Genomic DNA, 10,299 nt, shown 5'->3' with positions numbered 1-10,299 from the left:
GGCGCGGGGGCGCTGGGGCGGCCGGCGGGGGCCGCGCCCTCATGCTGCGCCCCCGCTCCGCGCCCCCGCGCCGCTCCGCGCCCCTCCGCGCCCCGCCCCGCGCCCGTCTCCGCGCCCCGCCCCGCGCACGGGCACGGCCACGGACACGCCCCCGCCGCGGGGGGAGGCGCCCTGAGCGCGCGCAGGGGGTTCCGGGGGGGCGGGGGGGGGGGAGCGGTGCGGGCGGCGGGGGCAGCGCGGGTCGGGGGGGCTGGGCTGGCGTCCTTCCACCGGGCTGATTGCACTGCGACCATCGTGTGGCATTGCCTTGCATTGCATGGCATTGCATTTTAATGCCATTTTACTTCATTTCGGTTTGGTTTCTTTCATTTTATTTCATTTTGGTTTGGTTTCTTTCATTTTATTTCATTTTGGCTTGGTTTCTTTCATTTTATTTCATTTTGGTTTGGTTTCTTTCATTTCATTTCATTTTGGTTTGGTTTCTTTCATTTTATTTCATTTTGGCTTGGTTTCTTTCATTTTATTTCATTTTGGTTTGGTTTCTTTCATTTTATTTCATTTTGGTTTGGTTTCTTTCATTTCATTTCATTTTGGCTTGGTTTCTTTCGTTTTATTTTATGTTATTTTATGTTACTTCATTTTATATAATTTTATGTTATTTTTATTTTATTTTATTTCATTTCATTTCATTTCATTTCATTTTTTATCTCATCTTCATTTTACTTTATGTTATTTCATTTCATTTTACTTTATGTTTTCATTTCAATTTTATTTCATTTCATTTTAATTTTATTTTATTTTGTTTTATTTCATTATTTCATTTTCTTTTCATCTGACGCTGGCAGAGCTGAAAAATGAACTCACAGGGTATTCCCGGTCACCTAGAGGTGTTACCTACATAAGCTAGATAAAAGGGAGCGGTTATCCCCGGAGCTGGGATTGCTGGCAGTGAAATATTTTTGCGCTGTACGTTAGCCCAAGTTTTCGCCCGATTCCTGCTCACCCCCAGTCATCCAAGATGCCCCTTCAGGCCACTGGCCACAGCTCGTAGGAGCCCCCCAACTCTTGAGCAAGAGTCCAGTGAAACCAGTCACTTTTCTTGCGAAACATTTCAGTCGTTTTAGGTAAAAAGAGGCTGCTTGACCTCGGGGCGCGTGCTGTGTACGCAGGGCTCCGGTGCACTCGACCTCCACTCAGCCTCCTGCAGTCAACGCACTTGAAGACCAAAGCACCGCAGCTTCAAAGATGAAAGGCGTTACATTCAAGCAAGGCCAGGAAATGACCAAGCTTTCCACGAGCTTGACTTCTTCCGGAGCTGAAGTACCGGGTGGAAAGTCAGAAACACCTCCCGGAGCCCTCCAGCAATTGCTCCCACGCTCGCTGTTTGGTGAAGAAGGGTCTCCAGGACTCAGTGGAGAGACACTTCATGTCATTTTGAGCCACTCAGAAAAAAAAAAATCCCATGGGGTGAAGGATGTGGCTTCCCGACATGCAAGTGCTCTTGACCTACAGAAACCTTACGGTTGGGTTTACGCTCGTTGTTCGGCACGTATATATTATATTCCTGAGCAGTCTCTGGCTCCACCTGGATTAAATACTGAGGGTTGCGGAGGGTCTGGGTGGGGAAGCTCTGCGTTGCTGGAGTGGGGCGACTGTGGGGGTCCCCTGCGTGGCATACGGCATTTATGCTTGGAGCCACGGCTCAAAGGGACAAACGGACACAACCTTCTTCAACAGCTGTCAACCAAGTACCAATAATAAAGAACAGATGCAAAACACAGGCCAAACTGGATGAAAACCACAAACCATTGCTTGAACATAAATAACGTGAACAGATAGTTCATAGATGAGATGAAGATGCCACCCAATGGTAGGTGGGTTTCTTAAGACAAATAAAACTGGTTTTCTGTCGTTTCCCCAGAGGTTTCACTTGTGTAGCTCATTTCAAGGCTCCTTTCACATTTCCAGCCGAGGGGATAGGTTGTGCTCGTCTCAGCCTCTTTAGGACATAAACCAACAAGAACTCCCTTTCCATTGCTTCTTTCCCACCCGTCCTCAGTGCCTCCAACACTTGAAGCTCTGAAGATTTTGGTACGAAAGGTATCGCTTGGACCGGTCAGGAGTAAGAAGACCACACTTCATCCTTAGGGCTCTAGAACAGTATTTTCCATTATCGAGTGCCATTAGATAACAGCCATTAGGTTGGCCTCCAGGGTGCAGCAGTCTGTGGTCTTCAGAGATGGGTCACAGCCCCAGCGAGCTGGTGCCATGGCAGCACCGAAATCTCAGCTGGGCCCCGGTGGTGGTGTGGGAGAGCCCTGGCCCCTGTGGGCTGTCTGGTGGCCCTGGGACCAGCCAAACACACCCTGAAGGGGACAAAGTGCTCAGGTGTCCGTGCTGAGATCAGAACACGGGAGTTACTCAGCCCGTGCTTTGCTGTAGTATCTCTTTTTTTAAATGCTATATGTCTTCTCCACTTAACCGATGCACGTCTCCTGCCTGGACCACTTGCTTGTGCATCCAAGTGCTTCTGTGGGTGACATGTTCAGTGAGTAGGCAGCAGCTTTAATCTGATGAGTGAGAACCTGATTGAGCTGTTAACGTAACAGACCCCATAGATAACAGCGGATTTAGCAGTTGACTCGGCCAGGTGTCTGTTTTCGTGATACAAATGGTTTGATAAATTCTGTCTCCTCCAGTGGATGACAACAGTTGTTCAGCACGCGGCGTGCCTCGTGGAGCTGGGTCCTCTTTCTCAACAGGAGACGTGCTTGGATCGTTAGGTGAGAAATGTCCCGTGGGAGCTGGTTTGCTTCATCCGAGAGATGATGCTTCCCAGCAGCAAGTACCTCAGCGAGACTGCTGCTTGTGCACGTGGTCCTGTCCATGAATTTCATTCTCTCTGTCAGTGCACGATGCAGCTGAATTCCTTCGGAGGCTGGGAATGAATAACTCTTTGTAGCAGTAGTCCTCAGGGAAGGGAAGAAAGAAGCTAAGGTTGAAAAGTTTCTCTGAGAGACCATTTATTGGAAGCTATACAGGAATAACAGCAGCGAGAGGACATATCAAGACTCATGGGTCGCTTAGGGACAAACAGGAATTTCTGCCCTAAGCTGGGATTTCCTCCATCAGAAATGGAAAAGCAGGAGAAAGCTTTTGGTGTCGGTCATATGATATCCATGAACCAATGTGGTATAACAGCTGCACAGGCTGATGTGATCCTGGGCAAGGAATTTCTACAGGAAAAAGGAGTAATTTCTGCCACGGTACCAGGTACCAGTGAGATCCCATCTGGAGTCTGTTCATCGTTTTGGCCACTCAAGCTCAGGAGAGACTGTTTTGTTCTGAAACAGGTGTTGGGAGGAGCTCAGCAGTGGGATGATCGGCACAAGTGCCTGTCTTCCAAGAGAAGACTGAAACGCTTGGCTTGGTTAGCCCTGCGACAGGGAGGCCAGGAAAGGATGCTGTGGTTTTTATACACAGCATGGGAAGGAGTAAATGCTAAGGAGTGAGATAAAATGTTTAAGCGAATGGGTTATGTTGGCACAAGAGCAAATGGCTATGAAGGATGCACTTGTAGTATCGTGTTCAGACTGCAGGATTTCAGTCAATCGAAGGAGACCAGCTCTAGGACAACCTTTCAGGCAGAGTTGTTGGGAGCAGAAAACCAAATCGCTTTAAAGATGGTGTTTCAATGACTTGTGAAAAATACTGTAAGGTGTGGAAAGGGGGCTGGCATTGGAAATCGGACATCCTTTTCAACCTGAAGTCCTTTTTCCATTTTTTTCCATTTCTTTTTCAATTTGGCAGCAGATCCTATACCATCCATGGACTAGGATGCATTTTGTGTGGTCCCTCTCCTGCAAGCCAGAGCTCCAGGAGCAAGCCCTGCTGCCATCAAGAGGCTGATACACATGAATTAGGATGCAGGATCCACTGAGCTCATGTGTCAGAGCTCATTAAAACTTCTGAAATCTTCCTTGGAAAATGAGACCAAGCCTCTAGTCCTGGCACCTGTGGTTAAAGAACTCTCTGCCTTAACATTTATGTTAGTACTCAAAATACACGTCTCATCCTGGGTGAAAATCTTCTACCTTAGGTATCAGTCTGCTTCATGGATATTCCGTATCTTACTTGGTTGGGCAGTGATGCAGCGTGGGTGTGCAGGGCATCCACACCACAGGACGGATCGCACGACAGAGCTGTTGGTTTTCTGCCACATTTCAAAGCTTGGGGGATCCTCTGTTCCCTCTTTACTACCCGGTGGAATTGAACAAATGATAAAATTATTTGCCCCATTTGCTTGGTGATTTGTTCTCTTTCCCATACAGACTTTTTTTTTGTAAAAACTGAAGCAAGCTGCACTGTCTGAGAATAAAGACAGGCTGCTGACATTAAGTTCATAACAAGAGCATCCATGACTGCCACAATTCTGGTGCCCCATAACACTGACTCACTTCTTTCTACAACGTAAAGTAAGTATACCAATCTTCAGTGAAAAGTACATACACTTTTCAGGTCTGAAATAAAAAACAACCTGCTTTTTAATGGAGGAAATAATACAAAAGGAAATCTTGGATGGTTGAATGTTGCAAAGGTTTGCTCTGCTCAGCTTGGACACAATTTGCTTTCCCTTGTTCTTGTTTAGTGCGCTCTACAGTTATCATAGCTGGCTGCGCCAAAGTGTTAGAGCAGTTCCAAGGTTTGCGTGCTGAGCTTTGGCTCTCCTTTCTCAAAAACAGTCCTGGCATTGCTTCCAAGAAATAGATTTTGCCCATAAATTGCAGAGAGCTTTGGAGTCTCTTCAGAACATCAGCACTGCAGACTCATAAAAAAATATATGTTCTCTCCCGGCTAATATTTTATTTATTCTAAAGGCCATCATGTGGTTTTTCCTGTACTCTGGGCAAAGATTTAATTCAGCACATATATGAAAATTTTAATATATCCCAAGGCTAATTATATATCATTGTCATCGATGCTGCTGCCTCCATAACTCATCAGCTGGCTGTTCGAGTCCCAGGGAGGTCAGTAACTCATCTGTGCAGGCAATGCTGTCTTTCGCTCCTCACCGGCCCAGCTCTCTGATGCTCTGCGTGTGCTTTCAAGTAATCTAATGCGCTGGGTTTTCTAATGCATCAATTTATTCCCTAACTCTTTGTTAACACTGGCTTTCTGCTGCAATTTATCTTAGTCGCAGCTCCAGCAACAGCTGCCACTGCTCTCCTGTCTCCTTCCCCGTAGCGATTTCAGCTTCCCGACACAGCCGTTAGTGATTACAGCCTGGTAATTGGTTTTTGCACCATTAAATCAGCCTTCAGCTCCCAGTGCGATGGCCCTTTGGCTATTCTATTTGGCATGCTTTATTTTGAAAGGATACAATTTTCTTCGGAGCTTTCTAACAAAGCTTCCACAATCCCAAATTCCTGGAGGACCCAGGAGCTCTTTTCATGTGGTTTTAAGACCAAAGGGAACCTGATTAACAAACTTGCTTTGTTACAATGGACTTTAAACTCATCTCTGTCCTAACAAATCACCCAACAGCTCCCAACCTGAGGAAATGTTCTGGAAGCACTAAAAATGAACAAGATGTTTACAACACTGGGATCCTTCTCTGTCGTCCCAGAAGAGTTGTGTTTGTCTCTCTCCGTGGAAACAGTCACCCAGCCCTGGCAGATCATCAGTGGGAAAACCAGCCCGAGGACTTCCAGCATTGCTCCTCCACCCCAGAGCAAGGGGCATGATTTTTTTCCAGTTAATCCTGCAATGCTGAGATTGTACATTTCTTGCCTTTGCATGTGCCAGGGGACATCTGCTGTGAGGACACGGGGTTTCTGAAGGTTGCTTGTGAAAAGAGGAGAGTAACCAAAACCTTTACGTTTTGCGGTTCCCACGGTCCGTTTTACTTAGCAGCTGCCAATAAGAACTGAGAGGTTTTTAAACTGATACCAAGCAGTGTTACAGATGTCTTCAAATTGAGGGGGGAAAAAAAACCAAACAAACAACAAAACGCAGAAAAATATTTCTAGCATACTCTATCCGTAATCTAGTGATCTAGCCAAAGCTCCTTGCTCACTTCTCTCAGCTTATAGCAACTTTCTTTGAGTGCCTTCCTTACAGCTTTTGGAGGTTTTCCCTTAAACAAGGCTTAACGCATTATTTTAGCATTAATGGAGAGCTCCAGTGGCAGTGGGACCCGAAGGGCAGATGCCACGCGGGGGAACACGGCACTGCTGGAGTGACCAGCGCCGGCACCACGGGGCTGGGTCTGACGCGAGCAGCCCATATCCATCAGCTCCCTGGACGCTGTGGTCATTGCCTGGAACACGGGGAGGAACATCAGCCCAACGGGAGCGGGAAAAACAATCATGGCCTTTTATCGTTTGTGATCAAGGGGAGGTTCGGGGGAGGCAGTCAGCAGAGGGAGGCATGAGCTCACAGATGCAGTGCAAGCCTCAGCCCGTGGCATCCCTCCGAGCTGGGAAATACAGGCAGCAGGCTTTAACTGGTACTGCAAAACCATTTTACTTTTTCCACATTTGTGTTTAGCTCTTGGGGATCACATGAGAGGTTGAACAAATGAAGAAGCTGAAACATTCAGAGTCAGGGATGGGTTGTCTGAATTACTCATTATAATCTTCACTCTCCTCTGGGTTTTCCAGCAGTCTGAGTTTCATGAGGATTGTGGATTCTCCCTCCTTTACGTTATTTTATTTAATGTATCACAGAAGCTTTCCCATCTGCTCCTTCATGCCCCAAAATCTCAACTGAAAGAGTCACAGCATTTGCTAGAAGAAGATTTAGAGAAAAAAATACCTTCGAGATTTTTTATTTCTGAGAAAAAATATTTTCTTAAATATTCTTTAAAATATATATATGTAGGCATATACCATGAAAATTTCCCTTCTGAGCCTCTGATACGTGTATAAGCAATTTACCAACATCCAGCTCTTCTTTCAGGTTGGTGGCAGACTTTAAGTGGGGCAGCACCTGTGGGCCTGCTTCAAAACATCCCTTTGAAGAGCAGGGGAAAGATGCTCAAACTGACGCCGGTCGCTTCCGTGTTTGGAGCCTGTGCACCAGGTGAACGGCAAAACCAGCCCTCTCATCTGCTGTGTTTGCAAATTAGACATCGCTTGTCAGCCCAGGCAGGGTGGCAGTAACATCACAGGGAAATGTGGATTGTTACTGTATTTTCAAGAGGAAAAAAATGCTGGTTTTAATAAATCACAAAAGGACATAGAACAACAGTACCACCTCCTGATTTTGCAGGTTTTCTATGTTGTCATTTAAGCTTTCCACAGCAGGATGAACAGAGAAGGAAAATCTCCCCCTCCTTGTCCTTCCTTGTTATGGGCATATGGTCCCCTTGGCACCGCCACATCCTTGAGATGAGGAATTTTGCGATGCTCTCTGCGGAGAGCTGAGATGAAAGACCCTCCTCGCCCACAGCAAGCATGCTTCGCCCTGCCAGGAGAGGTCATCCCACCAGCAGGGAGAGTCTGTGTGACTCCTGCATCTTTCCAAGTCACCTCAAGGCTACCTGGCAGCCAAGCGCATCCAGGAGAAGGAGGTTTCCTTCCCCAAACTCTGTGTCCCCGAGGCACACAATCCATTAAACAGGGGTTAGTTGTGGGTTGACGAAAACACCTGCCTGAAATCCAGACTGCTGCCTCCTGTGCTGAAATATTTCCTGCTGGCGCTGCCAGCTGTGCAATTCAAAACCTGTGGCAGCTACAGCCTCTGACTTGGAAAGTGAGTCATTTAAATCCTATTTGCACAGGGGAGCTCTTATCTTACTAAAAGTTTATGGATTTCACAGAGTCTGAGGGTGGAGGGCTCCATCCCACGCGAGAGGTGTGAACCTCTCATCTCGGGGTCTCGTGCAGCACCAGTCACTGCTTTTGTTTAGGTAACTCTGGGCTGAGATTGATGATAGTGGTTAGAAACTGTGTTAGTCCTAGGTGGTAAAATAAGATGTTCCAGAAACAAAACCTCTGAAGTGCCTATTTCTTCATCTTTCCTGCGGCTTGTTGCTGATACTTTGAACCAGACAAGATGCATCTGATCAGCTGAGCCCAGAGGACAATACTTTCTAACACCTTTTTCTTTATTGACAGAGTCCTAGTGTAACCACTTCATTAATTTATCCCTGATTAGAGTCTGTTTACCCAGTCTAGTATCATTCCTTTTCCTTTTAAGTAGCAGATCATGTTGACCCTCCATCAGTCCTCTGGCACCTTTCCAATTTTCCAAAGTCTGTTAAGATCTAAAAATTAGTAAATTAGAGAGTCCTGAGCTACTGGTCTTAAGACTGGGAGTGTACATGACCCCGGACTTCTCAACTGAACATGTTTATATTTAGCAGGTGATGCTTCACATCCTCGGTTACAGATGGTAAATTATTTCATCTGGTTTGGATTGGGTCCTCCTGCTTTGCTCTGCTATAGTAAAGCAGGAATTATGAGTATTTGGTGTGTTTTATTCTATCTGATGGATGCAAATGGTAAAACTGTAAATAACAGAGAAGCTATTCCTTCCCTAAGATTCCTAATGACATTTTAATGTCGTCTCACTGTCTGTAGCATACTTAAGCTTTTATATTTCTTCTTTTTCTTTTGCCTTGCATTCTCAATAATCTGCTTGCAATATACATACTATCAATGAATATCTCTTCTAAATACCTCTTCTGAACTCATCCTTCAGATACATAAATCTTTGTTGAAATATTGCTCTGGTCTGAGAAAATATTAATCCAATGACATTTTAAATAGATCTCTGTGTTTGTAGTTGCAAGGGTGGTGATCTTTCTCACTTGTTGAGACCAAAGTTGTAAGTGACAGGGTATCAAAGAGATATTTCATGTTTTTAATTAGTGTCTCCTCAAAACAGTGATCTTTCAGCCCTTGGTACATAGACCTCCTCCTTTTTGAAGAGTCAATGGAGAGAAGCAGGCTCCCTCTGGGCTGTGACACAAGTTCCTTCTGAACAAGATGAAGATGGATCCACTGGGGACATTAGGATAGGAGTCAGCAGGCTCTACCCACCGCAGCCGCAGAACAGGGCTGCAGACCAGAGCCATGGAAAGAGGCAGATCTGCAGGGCCACCGTGCTCTTTCCTCCAGAAACACTGCCCAACACGTCCCTGTATTGAGCGTGCCTGGCTCCAGCCTGTCTCTCCGTGCACAGCATCCTAGCACCTATCTCCTTGTGCCCACAGCCCACCTGCTGGCTCTTCCCTGCTTGCATCCCGGCGCTGGCTGTTCAAAAACATCGTGTGTTTGGCACAAGCACATCCCCCAGGGCAGTGCAGTGCAGCTGACATCCTCTAGACACCCCGGGCAAAAATGAAAAATGTGCTATGCATCCAGTCCGCCTGCTTTTTGCTCCATCCCCCTTGCAAAACCAAGCAGCTGCCAGCAGCTTATCCACCCAAGCAGGACACCTTCCCCTTGGCTGAGGCATGTGGGCACTCCTGCCAAGGCAGGATGAACATCTGCAGCGAGATGCTGGGACCGCATCCTGCTTCCCCAGCCAAGAAGAACTGAGCTACTGCCAGCAAGGGAGGAGGTTTCTGCGAGTACAAGATCACTGGCAAAATGCTGATGCATCTGCGTGATTGACTACCTACACACGCTCATCCTTCCCTGAACTCATGTGACCTTTTTCCCTCCCTCTCCCATCCTCCTCCTGTTTTTAGGCATTCCCTTCCCTTTGTCTCCATGTCCTTAGAGCTGCCATCTGCCTGGACATCTGCAGCAGCAGGACAGAGGTCCTGCTGAGTAGGTGCCTTTACACGGCATCATCCTTCACATCGCAGCCAAGCCGCCCACCTCGGGGAGGTTGGTGTGAGGACATGTGAAATATGAGAGCATCTGGTTCCAGAAGTTATTTGGTTAAAGACTATTCCATACCATAAAAATATCAAGTAACACGGAAAATGCTAAATTAAACAGACAGACACGCAAACATTAATGAGCAGGTGATGAGAGAGACAACAACAGAGGCCAGAGGCTGTCAGGCACTGACTGATGGGCCATTAAAAGAACTACTCCAGCCTTGGAGAGGCTCAGCCTCGATTTTGTAACGGATAAGGAGGAGGAAACCTGGGTAGCATGAATATTAAGGGATATTTGAGGGGGTTTGGGGGACTGCACAAAACTTACTATGGGATGTTATGGGGAAGGACCACAGACACAGAAAGGGAAGGATCAGGGTGGAACAAGTATGGGAAGATGGTGAGGAGGGAGGATGGAGGGGCCAGAGGTGTGTGAGCAAGATGTCAGGCTGGACGTTCAC

This window comes from Pelecanus crispus, chromosome 1 (genome assembly GCF_030463565.1).
Source record: "Pelecanus crispus isolate bPelCri1 chromosome 1, bPelCri1.pri, whole genome shotgun sequence".
Classification (NCBI taxonomy): domain Eukaryota; kingdom Metazoa; phylum Chordata; class Aves; order Pelecaniformes; family Pelecanidae; genus Pelecanus; species Pelecanus crispus.
Note: the sequence above shows the minus strand (reverse complement) of the source record.